Source organism: Bubalus kerabau, chromosome 4 (assembly GCF_029407905.1).
Source record: "Bubalus kerabau isolate K-KA32 ecotype Philippines breed swamp buffalo chromosome 4, PCC_UOA_SB_1v2, whole genome shotgun sequence".
NCBI classification, from domain to species: Eukaryota; Metazoa; Chordata; class Mammalia; order Artiodactyla; family Bovidae; genus Bubalus; species Bubalus kerabau.
Genome location: NC_073627.1, coordinates 55,968,474 through 55,987,051, shown reverse-complemented (window position 1 = coordinate 55,987,051; position 18,578 = coordinate 55,968,474). Strand labels below are relative to the sequence as shown.

At 47.9% G+C, this 18,578-nt stretch overlaps 1 long non-coding RNA gene across 1 annotated transcript; it reads right to left on the bottom strand.

Moving 5' to 3' along the window:
* Nucleotides 1–13,136: 13,136 nt before the first annotated feature.
* LOC129651433 (uncharacterized) lies at nucleotides 13,137–16,847 on the bottom strand. Its single transcript, XR_008714137.1, has 4 exons — nucleotides 16,612–16,847; nucleotides 15,748–15,834; nucleotides 14,792–15,301; nucleotides 13,137–13,766 (listed from the first exon to the last, which is right to left on the bottom strand). It is a non-coding gene; the product is annotated as an uncharacterized LOC129651433 (long non-coding RNA).
* Between the last annotated feature and the right edge of the window lie 1,731 nt (nucleotides 16,848–18,578).

Sequence of the window (18,578 nt, the reverse complement as noted above, 5' to 3'; positions counted from 1 at the left end):
AGGGGGACAAAGAAGCCCCACGGCCTGGGAGCTCAGCCGGGGCGGGGTTGGGGGGGGGGGTGCAGGTAACCAACGGTGGGACAGACAGTCCAGGGCACAGCAGCCTGCTCCTCTGCTAAAACAGGCCCTGACGACTATCTCCTGGTTCCCGGCTCCTTTTAGGCTTCTGGAAGCTGCAGATGACCTCTGTCGTGGTCATTCTGCACCCTAGGGAGAGTGCCCGCTTGGGGCCTCCTTTTACCTTGGCCCCTAGTGGCTCCATGCTGCCTACCTGCCCATCTGCCCTGTCCCCCGGCCTGACTCCTTGCGGTTTCCCAAGTACGCTGTGCAGGGCCTGCTCTGCGTCCTGTGGCTCAGGTTGCCTGCTTTGCGTGCAGCACCCTCTCTCTGCCTGACTCACCTCCTCATCCCTCTCTGCGCTGCTCTAAGTGGGGGCCTCCAGGAAGCCTTCTAGAAGGAATGGGTGAGTGCCCCCGTCCCGGGCTCCCACAGCCCCTGTGTTCCCTTCTGTGACGGTAGTGACCTAACAGCCCTGAAACGGCTGACCTGTCTGAGCTCCTGGACGGCATCAGGGCATGTGTCTTCCTCTTTTTTTTTTTTGGCTGCGCTCGGGCTTCCTTGTGACCTGCAGGCTTTCACTAGTCACGGTCCCTGGACTTAGTTGCCCTGCGGCATGTGGAATCTAAATTCCCTGACCAGGTATCGAGTCTGCCTCCCTGGCACTGGAAGGCAGATTCTTAACCACTGGACCACCAGGGAAGTGCCATGAGTCTTCTGCTTCTGGGTCTCAAACTCTAGCACAAAGCCTGGCCGCTTGCTACTTTTTTAAGATTCTACTTAGAAATTCCCCGGTGGTCCCATGGTTAAGACTCCCCAGGTTCCACTGCAAGGGGCACAGGTTCGATCTCTGTTCAGGGAACTAAGATCCCACATGCCACACAGTGTGACCAAATGAGTAAATACATTCTTAAATAAATAAAAAACAAAAACTCTGCTGTTCAGTAGGTACACCACAAATAGATGTTGAATTGAACCAATTTTGGTAGACGCTTCATTGTTTTTCCCAAACAAATCTCACCAGACTGAGATTATACTGGAATTTATATATTGGTGAATCATGCCTATGCAGTTTGATTTTTTTTCTTTTGGGGGATAACAGTTTTATTGAGATATAATTCATATACCATCCAATTCACCCATTTAATTTAAAGTGTATGATTCAATAGTTTTTAGTGTTTTCACAGAGTTATGCAATGATTACCATGACCAATCTTAGAACACTTTTTATTACCCCAAAAAGAGACTGCATACCCACTAGCAGTCACTCCCATTGACCCCTCGCTCCATCCCCTGGCTACCACTAAGCTAGTTTCTGTCTCTATATATTCATCTATTCCAGAAGTTTCTTATAAATGGAATCATACAATACATGCTCTTCTGGCTGGCTTCCTCCACTAAGCACAGTGTTTTCCAGGTTCTTTCCTGTTGTAATGCGTGTCAGTACTTCATTCCTTTTGATTACCAAAGTATATTCCATTGTGTGGATGCACCAAATTTTATTCATCTGTTTGTCTGCTGATGGACATCTGGGTTGTTTCCACTTTTGAGAGCTATTATAAACAGCTTGCTTTTTTTGAATGCTAAAGATATTTTTTTTAATCTTAAAATAACATCAGATTCACAAAAACAGTTTTGCAAGAATAGTACAAAGAACTTTTTTTGGACTTCCCTGGTAGCTCAGAGGATTAGAATCCACCTGCGAGCGTAGGTGACACGGGTTCCACCCCAGGTCTGGGAAGATTCCACGTACACAGAGCCACTAAGCCCATCACCACAACTCCTGAGCCTGTGCTCTGGAGCCCTCGGACCGCAAATGCTGAGCCTGCGTGCTGAAACTGCTGAAGCCCGAGCACCGAGAGCCTGTGCTCTGCAGCGAGAGAAGCCAACGCAATGAGAAGCCCGTACCCCACTACTAGGGAGCTGCTCTGCTCTCCACAACTTGAGAAAGCCCATGCAAATCAGTTAAGACCCGGTGCAGCCAACACTAAATGATTTAATTAATTAAAGAAGAACCTTTTTAGAGAAACCACTGCAATGAGAAGCTCACACGCCACAAATAGAGTAGCTTCTGCTCACTGCAACCAGAGAAAGCCTGCACACCGCAATAAAGACCCAGCCCAGCCAAAAATAATTAATAAAATAAAATTTATGTAAAATAAAAATTTAAAAAACGTTGCTACTAGAAAAGTTAAAATTGCATATGTGACTCATAAAAAGAACAAAATAAATAGCTTTTTCCTTTCACCGTATGAGAGTGAATGGCTAGCATCATGTCCCATCCCTACTACTAGGCCCTGTGTGTACACACACACACACAATCCTTTAGCACAAATTCCCCACAACAATGACACTTTCCCACGTAATCATAGAACAACCATTAAGTTATGACATTAACACGGATTTATTTCTACCAGACAATCCAAGTTTCACCAGCATTCCCAGTTAATGTCCTGTATTGCAAAAGATTGGAGAAGCCAATGGCACCCCACTCCAGTACTCTTGCCTGGAAAATCCCATGGACGGAGGAGCCTGGTGGGCTGCAGTCCATGGGGTGGCTGGAGTCGGACGCGACTGAGCGACTTCACTTTCACGCGTTGGAGAAGGAAATGGCAACCCACTCCAGTGTTCTTGCCTGGAGAATCCCAGGGACGGGGAAGCCTGCTGGGCTGCCGTCTATGGGGTCGCACAGAGTCGGACACGACTGAAGCGACTTAGCAGCAGCAGCAGCAGCAGCATTGCAAAAGATGAGTCTAGGACTCTGCATTGCATGTGTTGTGTTTCATCAGTCTCCTTCCTGACCTCCACACTGTGGAAGATTATGGGCAAGTTGTTCTGCAGAGTCCCTCAGTTTGGGTTTTCTGATGCTTCATGATTCATTTCAGGCAATACCTTTTAAGAAGAATTTCACATCAAGTAATGCTATGTTTTCTAATGTATCTTATCAGGTGACACAAAATTTATAATCATCCTGTTACCATTATGGTTGTTCAGTCACTCAGTCATGTCTGACTCTTTGCAACCCCATGGACTGCAGCACACCAGGCTTCCCTGTCCTTCATTATCTCCCAGATTTTGCTCACATTCATGGCCATTGGGTTGGTGATGCTATCTAACCATCTCATCCTCTGCTGCCCTCTTCTCCTCCTGCCTTCAATCTTCCCCCACATCAGGACCTTTTACAATGAGTCAGCTCTTTACATCAGGTGGCCAAAGTTTCAGAGCTGCAGCATCAGTTCTTCCAATGAATATTCAGAGTTGATTTCCTTTAGGATTGACTGGTTTGATCTCCTTGCAGTCCAAGGGACTCTCAAAAGTGTTCTCCAGATCCACAGTTCAAAAGCGTCAATTCTTTAGCGCTCAACCTTCTTGATGGTTCAACTCTCACATCTCTACATGACTACTGGAAAAACCATAGCCTTGACTATACGGACCTTTGTCTCCAAAGTGATGTCTCTGCTTTTTAATACGTGCTGTCTAGGTTTCTTTAAACTTTCTTCTCAAGAAGCAAATGTCTTTTAATTTCGTGACTGCAGTCACTGTCCTCAGTGATTTTGGAGCCCAAGAAAATAAAATGTCTCACTGTTTCCATTTTTTACCCATCTATTTGCCATGAAGTGATGGGACTGAGTGCCATGATCTTAGTTTTTTGAATGTTGAGTTTTAAGCCAACTTTATCACTCTCCTCTTTCACCTTCATCAAGAGGCTCTTTAGTAGGAACTTAGAGTTTTCTCTTAAGTTTTTAAGAAGAGTTTTAGAAAAGGCAGAGGTTTTAGAAAAGGCAGAGGAAACAGAGATCAAATTGCCAACATCCTCTGGATCATCAAAAAAACAAGAATTCCAGAAAAACATCTATTTCTGCTTTATTGATTATGCCAAAGCCTTTGATTGTGTGGATCACAATAAACTGTGGACAATTCTGAAAGAGACGGGAATACCAGACCACCTGATCTGCCTCTTGAGAAACCTGTATGCAGGTCAGGAAGCAACAGTTACAACTGGACATGGAACAACACACTGGTTCCAAATAGGAAAAGGAGTACGTCAAGGCTGTATATTGTCACCCTGCTTATTTAACTGATATGCAGAGTACATCATGAGAAACGCTGGGCTGGATGAAGCACAAACTGGAATCAAGATTGTCAGGAGAAATATCAATAACCTCAGATATGCAGATGACACAACCCTTATGGCAGAAAGTGAAGAGGAACTAAAGAGCCTCTTGATGAAAGTGAAAGAGGAGAGTGAAAAAGTTGGCCTCAAGCTCAACATTCAGAAAACGAAGATCATGGCATCCGGTCCCATCACTTCATGGCAAATAGATGGGGAAACAGTGGCTGACTTTATTTTTCTGGGCTCCAGGCTGACTTTATTTATCTGGGCTCCAAAATCACTGCAGATGGTAACTGCAGCCATGAAATTAAGATGCTTACTCCTTGGTTTTTCCAGTAGTCATGTATGGATGTGAGAGTTGGACTATAAAGAAAGCTGAGAGCTGAAGAATTGATGCTTTTGAACTGTGGTGTTGGAGAAGACTCTTGAGAGTCCCTTGGACTGCAAGGAGATCCAATCAGTCCATCCTAAAGGAGATCAGTCCTGGGTGTTCATTGGAGGGACTGATGTTAAAGCTGAAACTCCAATATTTTGGCCACCTGATGCAGAGAGCTGACTCATTTGAAAAGACCTTGATGCTGGGAAAGATTGAGGGCAGGAGGAGAAGAGGACGAAGAGGATGAGATGATTGGATGGCCTCACTGACTCAATGGACATGGGTTTGGGTGGACTCCGGGAGTTGGTGATAGACAGGGAGGCCTGGCGTGCTGCAGTTCATGGGGTCACAAAGAGTCGGACACGACTGAATGAAATGAACTGAACTGAACTAAGAGTTTTCTGCTCTTTCTTTGCTTTCTGCCATTAGAGTGGTATCATCTGCATATCTGAGGTTGTTGATATTTCTCCTGGAAATCTTGATTCCAACTTATGGTTCATACAGCCTGGCATTTTGTGTGATGTACTCTGCATATAAGTTAAATAAGCAGGGTGACAATATACAGCCTTGACGTACTCCTTTCCCAATTTTGAACCAGTTCATTATTTTATGGATTAGTTTTAAAAATTTTATAACTGTAAAAAATATTTACAAGGTTGCAAAGTCACATTCACAAAGCAAGTTATCCTAAAAGAAATCTTCAAATGTCAATCTATGGCAATTCGAGCAGCTCGTAAACACGCTCAGAGTAGTGTAGGCACCAGAATATTCAAGTTCTGTGATATCAAGACTCTGGGCCAATTCTTGGTTATTCATATGAAAGTGTTCTATAATTAGAATAGAGGCTTGATGCTATGTCAAAGACCCTAAAATAGCAGTAACATAGCCTTCACACTTAATATTCCAGTGAGCTCTCTGGGGCTGATGTGTTGGCTCTGGGGTGCTCCTTTCACCTTTCTGCTGTGGAACCCTCTACACCGACTCCTATCTTGCTATCTGGACAGCTGCCCAGAGCCTGTCTCGTGGCGGCCAGCAAGAAGAAGAGAGAGGAAGCCACTTTTCATCAAGGGCAGGACCTGGAAGTTGCACACACTACTTATATTTATATCCTGACCAGTTAGCTTCAGGGAACACTGAGAAATGTAATATTTTGCTAGAAAATTGCAGAGTTTCATTACTAAGGAAAGAAGTACAGAGTGAAATCTTGAGGGGCCTGTCCTGGTGACATCCTGCAAATAATAAGCCATCATATAACCCAAGCGTCTCTGCTGGCAACTCTTTCGCCCTGATAATGCTTTTTAAGTTTGGGATGAAATTAAACGGCTGACCAGGAATATAGGCTGACACAATATGGGAAAAGAATCTACACTTAGCTTATGGGGAAAAAAATCTGAATTTTTACATAATTGAATCTTTTATAAATGTTGCTTTTGTTTCTACATTTGAGATACGTTTTCATCTTTTTTTACCTGCAGTTCTCTACATTATTTGGGTTTTTTTTTTTTCTTTCTTTTAAGTCTACAGTTTTTTGTTGAGTAGTATCAGGGAGCTCTAGCTATTTTCTTCCCCCCAAATTGTCAATCAGTAGGGTCAGACACAGGACAAATGGCACTGCATAGAGTGCCCACCGGACCAAGAATATCCAGAACAATGCCAGTTCTTTGCCAGCGTTGTTGAGCACTGGCTACCAACTGGGCCTCTGCCAGGCTCACAGGATGTGAAGATAAAGAGACCAGCGCTTGCTTTTAAGGAGCAATCAAATAACAGAGACAAGTCACAAGCAGATCAGCACCATTCCCTGCAGTCGGTGCTGCTGGGGTGTGGAGAGAGGAGCATGCAAGAAAGATTCACCAAGGAGCTGATGAGTGAGTTGAATCAGGAGAGACTCGTGGGTATTTTCCAAGGAGTGAAGTGGGAGAAGGGCATTTCAGGGTAAGTGGCTTAAACTCTCTGAGTCCTGGTGTCTTTCTTCTTCTTCTTCTTTATTTGGCTGCACTGGGTCTTAGATGTGGCATGTGGGATCTAGTTACCTGTCCAGGGATCAAACCCAGTCCCCTGCATTGGGAGCATGGAGTCTTAGCCACTGGACCACTAGGGAAGTACCTCTGAGCCCCGGAGTCTTTATTCAGAAAAAAAAACCCCAAGGGTGGGGCCTCCTTCATGGGCTTATTGGGATTCAGGGATGGGACCTCAGTGCTGGGTTTGTTGTGTTCAGCTGAGGATCAACATAAGGGGCACTCTTTCCCTTTCCTGGCAGGAGATGCCAGCATCCCTGGTTACATGCCACCTATATCCTTCCTTCCTGAACCTCGGGAGGTGGGATTCCCAAGCAGGGAAGGGAAGAAGAGGTCACATACTTGAGTAAAAGTGAGGGGTCAGAGTGTCCCTGGAACTGATTTGGTCACCCTTACAGTTTCCACCAGAAGCGGCCCTGTCCCTTGCTGCAAAACTGATTCTGGAGATCCGGGTGGCAGAGCTGTAGAGACCACGTGGCTAATTCACTGTGACTTTGGGCAAATCATTTCCCCTCATTTGAGAACTGACTCTTCTAAGCCCTGGGACATCCAGAGCACTCCCTCTGGGCCTGAGACAGTCCAAGGTTGAAGACAGGGCAAGGGAGATGTCCACCCAGAGCCCGTCCCCCTCTCCAAATAAGTCTGCAAGCCAGCTGTCCCACCGCCCGCACCTCGGCCAACAGTTGCCTCCGTGTGTGGACCCAGAAGGCATGTTGCTATAATAAGATGTGTTTATTTGAATACGGAGGTCAGGGAGTTAAGTAGTTGGTATTCCAGTCATATAGAGTCGTTTGCACAGTGTCACTACTAATAAAAGGGGGTTTTGACTAATCTAGTTGCTCTTCCTAAATATACTCTGCTCAAGAAACTCATCAAAGCAGCAAAGTAATCTTTGAGGTTATTAATCTCCTCTGCTTCACAGCTGGGGCAAATTTATTTGCTTGAATTAGCATGTAATAAACTTATAATAAAGCTGCCAGATCCCCGCTTGGTGGACAGCAGCTCCGTGTAATGGGTAGTTACATGGAGGAAATGAGACTCTGGTCCCAAGGCCACCCCTGCAGGTCTGAGGAGGCTTGAGGGCTGTCCCCAGGGGCCCTCTGCAAAGAGGGAACCACCGGGCATGGGAACCCCAAGAGTGGAGAGGAGCGTTGTGGATCGGTGGGGCCAGCCCTCTCATCTCCCCTCCTCCCCATTTGCAAAGTGAGGAAACTGAGGCTTGGAGAAAGGAAGGATGTGTCCAAAGTCATGAAGCTGCTGAACCCAGGTGAGGATCCCCGCGGGAGCTGTGACTTCAGTCCACCAGCCGTGGTCGGCCCGCCTCATGGTCAGGGCATGGTCAGGGGTTTCCCACCCGTGTTCTGACAAGCCTGTCTGTGTCCCCCGCCTCCCCTTTCATCTGTCCCCCTTCCTGCCTCTTCCCTACACCATAGCCCCACAAAGACCTGTTGCCCTTCCCTACTTCTCCATTTTCCCAGGAAATGCTGCCCCTCTGTCCCATTTGGAAGCCATCCGGACAGACAGACACAGCCAGGAAGAATGCAGTCTTGCTCGTCAGCCATCTACAAACACATTGAGAGTCCACGGGAGGCTCTGGCGGTCTGTGTCCTGAGCCCTGGGGCCTGCAAGGAGAGCCTCATGTAGGGGCCTGAGAGTCTGTTCCTTCTCCCCTCCCTCTTTCCTTTCTTCCCTCTGCCTTGCACTAGGAAACCAGCTCCATGTGGGCTTTGCTCCTTGAGGCTGAAGCTGAGGAGATGCTCTCCTGAATCCCATGGGAGTGGGGAAGGCAGGGGGACCCTCACGATCTTAGAGGGGAGTGCCTACTACAAGACAACCAGCTTTCTTGGCCAACACTGACCACCTTGCATAGCATTACTTTGATGAGTTGCACCAAAAATAACCTACCTCATGCATGAGGGCAGGAAAAGAGGAGGTGGGTAAAGGGGGCAGGCCACAGCCTTCCACCACGTGAGAGGCCGAGGTCCTCATCCTCAACTCATCCCCATCCCTTCATCCTCTCATGCCCTCATCCCACATCCCCTTCTCCCCACTCCCCATTCCCCCAACCCTCACCCCTCATCCCCATCCCCCCCCACTGTTATCCCTCACCCCCATCCCCCATTTCCCCATCCCCCCACCCCCTGGCTTGCTGCAGTCCATGGGGTCGTAAAGAGTCAGACACGACTAAGCGACTGAACAACAATGACCATTCCTCATCCCTTTTTCTTACTGTTTTTATTGGAGAATGGGGAGAAGCAGGAAAAGAGAGGCTTTCTAGAATTCCCTCAGAGCCACGACCCTGAGTCTTCCCTTCAGATACTACCAGAAGATTGACATGTTTGACAGCCCTGCGGCAAAGCCCACACCTGCAACACCCCCAAAGTCACAGTCATTTATTCTCGAGCAATGAATCATAGAACTGCAAGGAGTGACCGCTGGGAGTCTCGACCCTCTAAGAGATTGAGAGCCACAGTCAAGGCCTGGTCCCTCTTTCTGTGGCTTGCCTCAGGTCACACAGCTGCTGAGCTCAGAGCCCACACTAAAGCCGGGATGTTTCGGCTCCTTCTCCAGGAACTCTTGCCAGCATGTCTAACTGCCTTAGGTGGTGAGAGTCTCTTCCTTGCTAACGTGTTCATTGGCATGTCCTGAGACCTGGGTGACTCCCAGTTTTGCAAACCATTGACTCAAGCCGCCTTAAAACCCTTCTCCCCAGAGCTTCCCTGGTGGTGCAGTGGAGAAGACTCCGCCTGCCAATGCAGGGGACACAGGTTTGATCCCTGGTCCAGGAAGACCCCACATGCTGAGCGGCAACTAAGCCCATGCGCCGATACTAAGCCCATGCTCTAGGGCCCACATGTTGCAACTACTGAACCTGCATGTGAGATCAAGTGCTCCACAACAAGAGAAGTCAGCACAATGAGAAGCCCACAAGCCGCAACAAAGAATAGCTCCCACCCTGACCAACCAGAGAAAGCCCACACACACAGCAACGAAGACCCAGCACAACCAAAAAAAAAAAAACACCCTTCTTCCCATCCAATCTCCCGCTCTCCACTCCTCACAGGTGGCAGCATAGGACATGTCTTGTCTTAGAACTGCTGAGCCTGGCACAGCTAGGAGAAGCGGAGCTTAGACCCTTGGGAAGGGAGCACCAGGCCTGCCCTGTACAGGATCTGGTGCAGGAAGGACGAACCCCTCTGTAGGTATCACCGGAGCAAAAGCAGCCGGCAGCCGGAACCCCAAAGCTGGCCGAGGATGGCCCAGGCAGGGTCCCGGTGGTCAGCGCCGGGGTAACCCAGTTTGTTTGGAACAGGTTGTCCCGGCCCATGGAGAGAACGCTTTCTCTGCACCTGCCCACACACCCCAGCTGGGCTGCGTCTTCCCCATCACCAAGGCGGTCTGGGTCAGCTCCACCAGGAGGGTCCTACCCACCACTCTTTGAACAGTGTGATTTGTGATTCTACCCAAAAGCCGAAGAGGAAGTAATTCCAACCCTTTCTTTTTCCCCAGCTTTATTGAGATATAGGCAACCCACTCCAGTGTTCTTGCCTGGAGAATCCCAGGGATGGGGGAGCCTGGTGGGCTGCCGTCTATGGGGTCGCACAGAGTCGGACACGACCGAAGCGACTTAGCAGCAGCAGCAGCAGTTGACACATAACATTGTATGACCCCTAGAACTTCATCTTCTAACAGAAAGTTTGTGCTCTTTGACCAATATCCCCATTTCCACCAACACCTACTAAAGATGTTAGGTGTGTATATATATATATATATATATATATAGAGAGAGAGAGAGAGAGAGAGAGATGTGTGTACTTGCATGTGTGCTAAGTCGCTTCAGTTGTGTCTGACTCTCAGGCTCCTGTGTCCATGGGGTTCTCCAGGCAAGAATACTGGACTGAGTTGCCATGCCCTTCTCCAGGGGATCTCCCTGACCCAGGAAATGAACCCACGTCTCTTATGTCTCCTGCATTGGCAGGCGAATTCTTTACCACTAGCACCCCCTGGGAAGCCCATGTGGAGATACATATAGATGTAACTATCTCTCTATATGTAATATTCAGACCTAAGAAAGAAGGAAATCCTGCCATTTGTGACAACAGGGAGGAATCTTGAAGGCATTATGATAAGTGAAATGAGTCAGAAAAAGACAAATACCGTATGATATCACATACGCAGAATCTCAAAAAGCCAAAGTGAACTCGCTGTGTTGTGTCCGACTCTTTGCGACCCCATGGACTGTAACCAGGCTCCTCAGTCCGTGGAATTCTCCAGGCAAGAGTACTGGAGTGGGTTGCCATTTCCTTTTCCAGGGGATCTTCCCAACCCAGAGATCGAACCCGGGTCTCCTGCACTGCAGGCAGACGCTTTACTGTCTGAGCCACCAGGAGACCCAGCCAAGCTGGTGGCACCAGAGAGTAGAATTTCAGCCCTTTCTTGGTTGAGTTGCCAAGAGCGGGGCCCAGCCAAGCTGTCAGAGGTGTCAGTCTCGATGGAGCTGGAATCACAGGAAGACATACATCCAGCCTCAGTGATAAAGTCCAGAGCTAGAGAGCCCTCCAATTATTTTTCATCTCCCCAAGCCTTCTCTGGAAACCTTCTGTGAGATTTTTTGTTAATCTTTGAAAATTTCATTTGAAATTCCTCTAGCAAAAGAATTTTGGCAATGAACAGGAAAGGATGGAGTCTGCTTTCACACGACCGATTTAATATTGAAACAGGTCTTCATAGAGGATAAAATCAGCGAAGGGACTGGTTGATAAGGAGAAAGAGGACATCAGACCTTTCAATCTTGCTCCTATCATAGAGGAGGGTATTCAGACGCAAAAGTTCTGACAAACACAGTTAAGGGAGAACTGATTTAAAAAAAAACTCTGCGACTAAGACCTGGTGCAGCCAAATCCACAAATTAAATTAAAACAAATATTAAAAGAGAGAGAGAATTGATCCATTCCTAGAATTCTGTGCAAAGGAAGCAGTCAGAAATGGAGAAAAGTGGGTGTGCACAAAGATTTCAGCAACGTTTAATGAAAAACTGAAAGCAAGCTGAAGGAGGACCCGGGAGAGTATTTAAGCAGGTAGGGAGCATTCAACCTATGGACTCGTACAAAGTCATCAAAACCCTCCAGAGTTTGTAAAAGCCTGGGAAAACGAATGCTGACTCATGTTAAGTGAAAAACAGACAACAGGACTCAAACCTGCTCACACAGTTCATGTTTTCTCTTATGCGCGTGTTCTACTTCTTCACATATTGCCTTTACACTAGAAAAACTGTGGCATATAATATTTCAGAATATTTATAAGATATATTTCAACTATATTATCATTTATTTACAACTTTGTAAAACAGCGCCGAAGAATTGATGCTTTCAAACTGTGGTGTTGGAGAAGACTCTTGAGAGTCCCTTGGACAGCAAGGAGATCCAATCAGTCCATTCTAAAGATCAGTCCTGGGTGTTCTTTGGAAGGACTGACTCTAAAGCTGAAGCTCCAGTACTTTGGCCACCTCATGTGAAGAGTTGACTCATTGGAAAAGACCCTGATGCTGGGAGGGATTGAGGGCAGGAGGAGAAGGGGACGACAGAGAATGAGATAGCTGGATGGCATCACTGACTCAATGGACATGAGTTTGTGTGAACTCCGGGAGTTGGTGATGGACAGGAGGCCTGGTGTGCTGTGATTCATGGGGTCGCAAAGAGTCGGACACGACTGAGCGACTGAAGTGAACTGAACTGAAAACAGACTATGCCTAGGAAATGGGAACAGAGTATACTAAGTTGTCAACTGGGTAATGACTTGGAGGTGGGTATTTTCCTAATGTTCCTTCCCTAATGGAAGGAAGGGAGGAGGAAAGAAAGGAGAAAGAAAGACGAAAAGAGGAGAAAGAAAGAAAAAAGAAGAGAAAGAAGGTGGGGGGAGGAAGGAGAGGGAAGGGCAGGAAGAAAACAGGACCCAACCTGTATAAAGCCAGACTGGCTCTACTCTCAGGGAGCTCTTATCTCCAGACATGTGGTTCCTTGACAAGGACCTCAGGTTCAACTACAGAACCCCAGCAGAGGGACTGTAGAGTGAAAAAATTCCAGACTATTGACAGTCAGCCCATGTCCTGACTTTTAGAACAAAAGTGAAAGTGAAAGTGAGTTGCTCAGTCATGTCCAACTCTTTGCGACCCCATCCATGGAATTTTCCAGGCCAGAATACTGGAGTGGGTAGCCTTTCCCTTCTCCAGGGGCTCTTCCCAACCCAGGGATTGAACCCAGGTCTCCCGAATTGCAGGCGGATTCTTTATCTGCTGAGCCACAAGGGAAGACTTGTGAACAAAGAAAAACATTAGAAAAACTGTTCAGTTCAGTTCAGTCGCTCAGTTGTGTCTGACTCTTTGCGACCCCATGAATCGCAGCACACCAGGCCTCCCTGTCCATCACCAACTCCCGGAGTTTACCCAAACTCATGTCCATCAAGTTGGTGATGCCATCCAACCATTTCATCCTCTGTCATTCCCTTCTCCTCCTGCCCTCAATCTTTCCCAGCATCAGGGTCTTTTCAAATTAGTTAGCTCTTCACATCAGGTGGCCAAAGTATTGGAGATTCAGCTTCAACATCAGTCCTTCCAATGAACACCCAGACCTGATCTCCTTTAGGATGGACTGGTTGGATCTCCTTGCAGTCCAAGGGACTCTCAAGAGTCTTCTCCAACACCACAGTTCAAAAGCATCAATTCTTCAGCGCTCAGCTTTCTTTATAGTCCAACTCTCACATCCATACATGACTACTGGGAAAACCATAGCCTTGACTAGATGGACCTTTGTTGGCAAAGTAATGTCTCTGCTTTTTAATATGCTATCTAGGTTGGTCATAACTTTCCTTCCAAGGAGTAAGCATCTTTTAATTTCATGGCTGCAATCCCATCTGCAGTGATCTTGGAGCCCAGAAAAATAAAGTCTGACACTGTTTCCCCATCTCTTTCCCATGAAGTGATGGGACAAGATGCCATGATCTTCGTTTTCTGAATGTTGAGCTTGAAGCCAACTTTTTCACTCTCCTCTTTCACTTTCATCAAGAGGCTTTTGAGTTCCTCTTCACTTTCTGCCATAAGGGTGGTGTCATCTGCATATCTGAGGTTATTGATATTTCTCCTGGTAATCTTGATTCCAGCCTGTGCTTCTTCTAGCCCAGCATTTCTCATGATGTACTCTACATAAAACTTAAAACAAAGCAAAACATTAAGTCCCGGTAGCAACAGGCTGGTAAGTTTGATGACAATCCCTGGCAAATTCCTAAGTGTGAAGATGCACAGAAAAGGCATCAAGAAACCCTAGGAGCCGCTTGAGTTCACCAAGGATGAGCCATACTCGACTGCATTCCTGTCCTGGGGGGACAAGGACTGGGGGGCGGGGAGGGGGACTTGGGGGTGCACCTCTGGCAATGGGAGTGATGTGGTAACTCAAGGAAGACGTCGCTCAGAGCCTCTGAGATCCCAAACGTGAAAGCGGAGTGTGGCCGGCCTGCCGGCATGGGCGCTGTGAAACAGCAGCAGGCTCTGGTGCCAGCCAGCAGGATTGCCAACACCACCCCACGGCTCAGCCCTCGGCCTTGTCCGCCTCAGCAACCTGGATGAAGCAGAACGGAAGATGCACTTATCAAATCTGCAGGTGACACAAAGCCAAGGGGACTGTTAATAGAAAGGATGGCAGAATCGGGATTCAAAAATATCTTGACAGGCTGAAATAACGGGCTGAAAACATGTAAAAGGGATAAATGTAAATTCCAACGTTCAGGGTTTTTTTAAAAAATAAAGGTTTCATAAACATCAGATGTCAGAAACAGGGCTTAAAAGCAGAAAAGACAGCTGGGTAGGGGTCTGCATGGATAGTTACTGGTCAGGTCAAGAGAAGGAAGAAAGAAAAGAAAATAGCCTTTATGGGAGTACCAGCAATTGTAATCAATGCATAAACGGTGGCCAGGATTTTTTTTATGGGGCAGGCGCTATCCCTGAGCCCAAATTATACGTGAGGGAACTGAAGATCAACAATACTACTAAGTGACTGAATGATTCGTGTCGGGCTATTAGGTGATTTGTATTAATCTGCTGGAAATAAGCTACAAAGTCATAGAGAGAGAATTCAAATTCAGGTCTTCCTATCTCCAGACCTAATGCTTTATCCTTCCCCTGCTCCAGGGAGTAAATCTTGATTAATCTAAGCTAGTCATAGATTCCTTCATCCTTACCAGTCAACAAGTCATTTTTCAGTCGCTCAGTCATGTCCAACTCTGCGACCCCAGCACACGAGGCTCCTCTGTACTCTACTCTCTCCTGGAATTTGCTCAAATTCATGTCCATTGAGTCAGTGATGCTATCTAACCACCTCATCCTCTGCCTCCCCCTCCTCCTTTTGCCTTCGATTTTTCCCAGCATCAGGGCCTTTTCCAACGAACGAGTCGGCTCTTCACATCAGGTGGCCAAAGTACTGGAGCTTCAGCTTCAGCAACAGTCCCTCCAATAAATATCAGAATTGATTTCCTTTGGGGTAGACTGGTTTGATCTCCTTGCAGTCCAAGGGACTCCCAAGAGTCCCTGATCAATAAGACACAGGGGGCAAATACACTGGGGTTATTTTTGGTAAAGTTCTCCTCTGTTTTCAAAAGAATCCCTAGAAATAGATGTTCCTCTTCTGCCTCTTACAGTTGTTAGCATGTGAGGGCTGGAACTGTAGCAGCCATCTGGGCACCTTGAGGAATCTGTCATTAGACCAGAAACATGGAAGATGTAAGTTGGAGAAAGGGAAATGCCTGGGGTCATCAAGGACTGTTGAAGCACTTCTCCTGGGAAAGTAAGCCATTTTCCTAATTGTTCAAGCCCCCTTATTTGGTTTTTCTGTTGTGTCCCACCTGTAAGTATCATGATGAATGCATGAAGTCAGGTAAGTCCCCTCTATGGACCCTGGCAAGATCACATTTGAAGTGTGACATGAACTGACCAGGGGCTTCCCTGATAGCTCAGTTGATATAGAATCCGCATGCAATGCAGGAGACCCCGGTTCGATTCCTGGGTTGGGAAGATCCCCTGGAGAAGGAAAAGGCTACCCACTCCAGTATTCTGGGCTGGAGAATTCCATGGACTGTATAGTCCATGGGGTCACAAAGAGTCAAACATGACTGAGCCGCTTTCACTTTCATGAACTGACCAAGATGATGAAGAGTCCAGCAGCCCTGCTTCGCTCTGTCCCTCACCTACCAGCCACCACTAAGAGACGATGGCTCAGGGAGTCTACCTGCAGAGAAGACATGGGAGGAAATTAACAGAAAGTTCTTCAAATATTTGAAAGCCTACAATTTAGAAGAGCAAATTCATTTTTTTCTGAGATCCTCCAGACGCAGAGCCAGAAGTAGGAGGCAGATACCAGCTTGATGGTATCAGAGGTGTTCTCCACAGTTCACGTGTCTGGCAAAGGAGAGAGCTCCCCAAGGTGGAGGTGCCCAAACAGTGTTGAAGTAGCCATCAGAGAGGTCAGGGAGAGACATCCCCACGGGGTGGCAGGTCAGACCAGCTGACCAGGGTTCCTTCCAAATCCAAAATTTTGGGATCCTGCATTATGCACATGGGGTAGTGCTAGAACCTTCCTGGGAAATAAACAAGGGGAAGACCAAGTGTCTGCCATCTTCTCTCTCCAGTTGGAATGACGCCCTGACAGACAGCTGGTGAATAATCCTGGGCAGGGTGTTCCAAGTGCCCAGCAGGCAAAAATGGCCAGTGTTCTGTGGAAGGTCAGAAGTGGAGGGGCGCCTTCCAGGGAGGAAGAGAGGGGAGCTTGGAGAAAGGAGGTGTGAGCGGGGTTGATAAAAACCGGAATCTGTTTTCAGCCACTCCACGCACACCCCCGCCCCCACCCCCGCCACACACACACATTCAGCCAAGCCAATCGGTTCCTCCAGCCCTGCAGGCTCGCTCCCAGGACCAATCCTAACTGGAAGCAGCAGAGAGCTAGGCAACTCCAGCTCCAAGTTCTAGGACGCAGTAATGTTACCCGTGCTGCTGACAGGAAGCTGACCTTGTCTGTCAGCTTCATAGAGCTTGTCCGCTTGTTTCTAAGACACTTCCTCCCTCTGTCGGTGCCCCAGCCCTGCAGGCAGGTCTCTGCCTCACTTGCTGGGGCCTGGCTACCTGCTGGTGGACATCTGTCTTGACCCCAGCTGGCTTGCTTCAACCCCTTTCTTTCGGTAATAGACCCCACCCACAGGCGGGATGAACATGTGACCCAGGCCCGGCCAATCAGAACACCCCAGCCCCTTGCAACAGGGATTGGCTCAGGGATGAGCACTGGCCAATCTGACCAATCAGAGTCCTTCCCCAGGACTCTTCTAACACAGTCTATGCAGAAAGACTTGGATTACAAAACAGGAAGGCTGGAGTCTAGGACTGGTGGAAGCTCTGCCATGTGAAGCAAAGGTGTCTGCCAAAGGAGAGAAAGAGGCAGGTAGACTGGAGAGCAGAGGAAAAGGGAGTCATGGCCTCCTCTACTGTGGATTTGCCCTGCATCCTGCATTTTCTCCAGAGCTGAAAACTGCCCTCTGCTTCCTCCCTGAGAAAGCTCATTTTCCTAAGCTCAGCTGTAACTCAGAGTCCTGAATAATAGCCCAGCCTTTTCCATCAAGCCATGGCTGCCCTAGCTCTGGAAACTTTCCGGGCAGTCACATCTGAAGGAAGTCCCTGGGATCTGTCTGCCTTGGCTCTGTGTGGGGAGTGGCTTGAAGGGGGCGCGGCCAGCCTGCCCTTCTGCTTCAGCTTGCTGAAAGGTCCCCAGGTGGTGCTGTGTCCAGGCCTGAGAGTGTCAGCAGCACACAGGGCAGGGCATGAGCCAAAGGACAGGGGGACCGTGTGGGGGTGAGCTCACTCATTAATTAGTCCTTCGTTCACTCATTCATTCAACAGCTCTGTATTGAGCATCTGCTATGTTGCCAGTGCTAGGGCCAAAGACTTAGCACAGGTATCTGAAAACTCTTTCTGAAAAGGGCCCAAAGTAAACATTTTCAGCTTGACACGCTATAAGGTTGATGTTGCAACTGCTCAGCTCTGGCTTGTAGAGAGAAGGCAGCCGCAAACAATATGCAAACCAATGGGTGTGGCTGTCTTCCAATAAGTTATTTACAAAAGCAGGTGGTGGGCCTGATTTGGCTGGCTTCCCATGGTTTACCCACTCCTTTCTTAGAACATGCCATTGGAGAAGGTGATGGGAGATAGATTCAGTAAGGTCTTGAATACCAGTCAAAGAAACATGAGTGTTACTGAGTGTCTGATGGGACTCTTGGAGGATGTTTATGCTGCAGAATGGTGAGGACAAGCTGGAGTGACGGAGGGAATGTTGTGCCTCAGCCTCCTCGCCAGGCACGTGCGATTCCTTCACTTATTCAGTGAGTGTTTACTGGATGTCTCCTGGGTCAAGGCACTGTTCTAGTTGCAGGGGAGACAATGGTGAGCAGGGCAGACGAGATGCTCACCTTTGCGGAGCTTCTACTCTGCCAAGTTTGTCAGGCTCTTCATGGTCAAGCCCTCAGCTGTCCCCTACCTCCCCTGTCTCCTTCATTCCACACCGATCATACCACCTGTGTCCCATGTCCTTTCCCACATCCATGACTTTGCAGTCAGGCCTTCCTGAATGTCCTTGCTCACCCATCCCCTGTCAGAAGTCCTTTGAGTCCAGCTGAACTGCCCTCCCAGTGACCCCTTTGCTCTCCACCTACCCGGGAGAGTCAGTCATGCCTCCTTCTGGGTTCCCCAGCATGTTGCACTTGCCTGACCTCAAGCACTTCTCGTGTGGCTTTGAAATTCTTCACTTACAAGCCTCTCCCTTCTCCAAGACTATTCCCAGCATCTGGCAGGGTCCTGGCACGCAGAAGGCTCAGTGAATGTTTGCTGAATGAATGAATGAAAAGAGCGTTGGGAAAGGAGAGGAGAGTTGTGCCAAAATAGAAATGAGAGACACTCAACCCTGAGAGGAAGACCAGCCACTACCTTAGG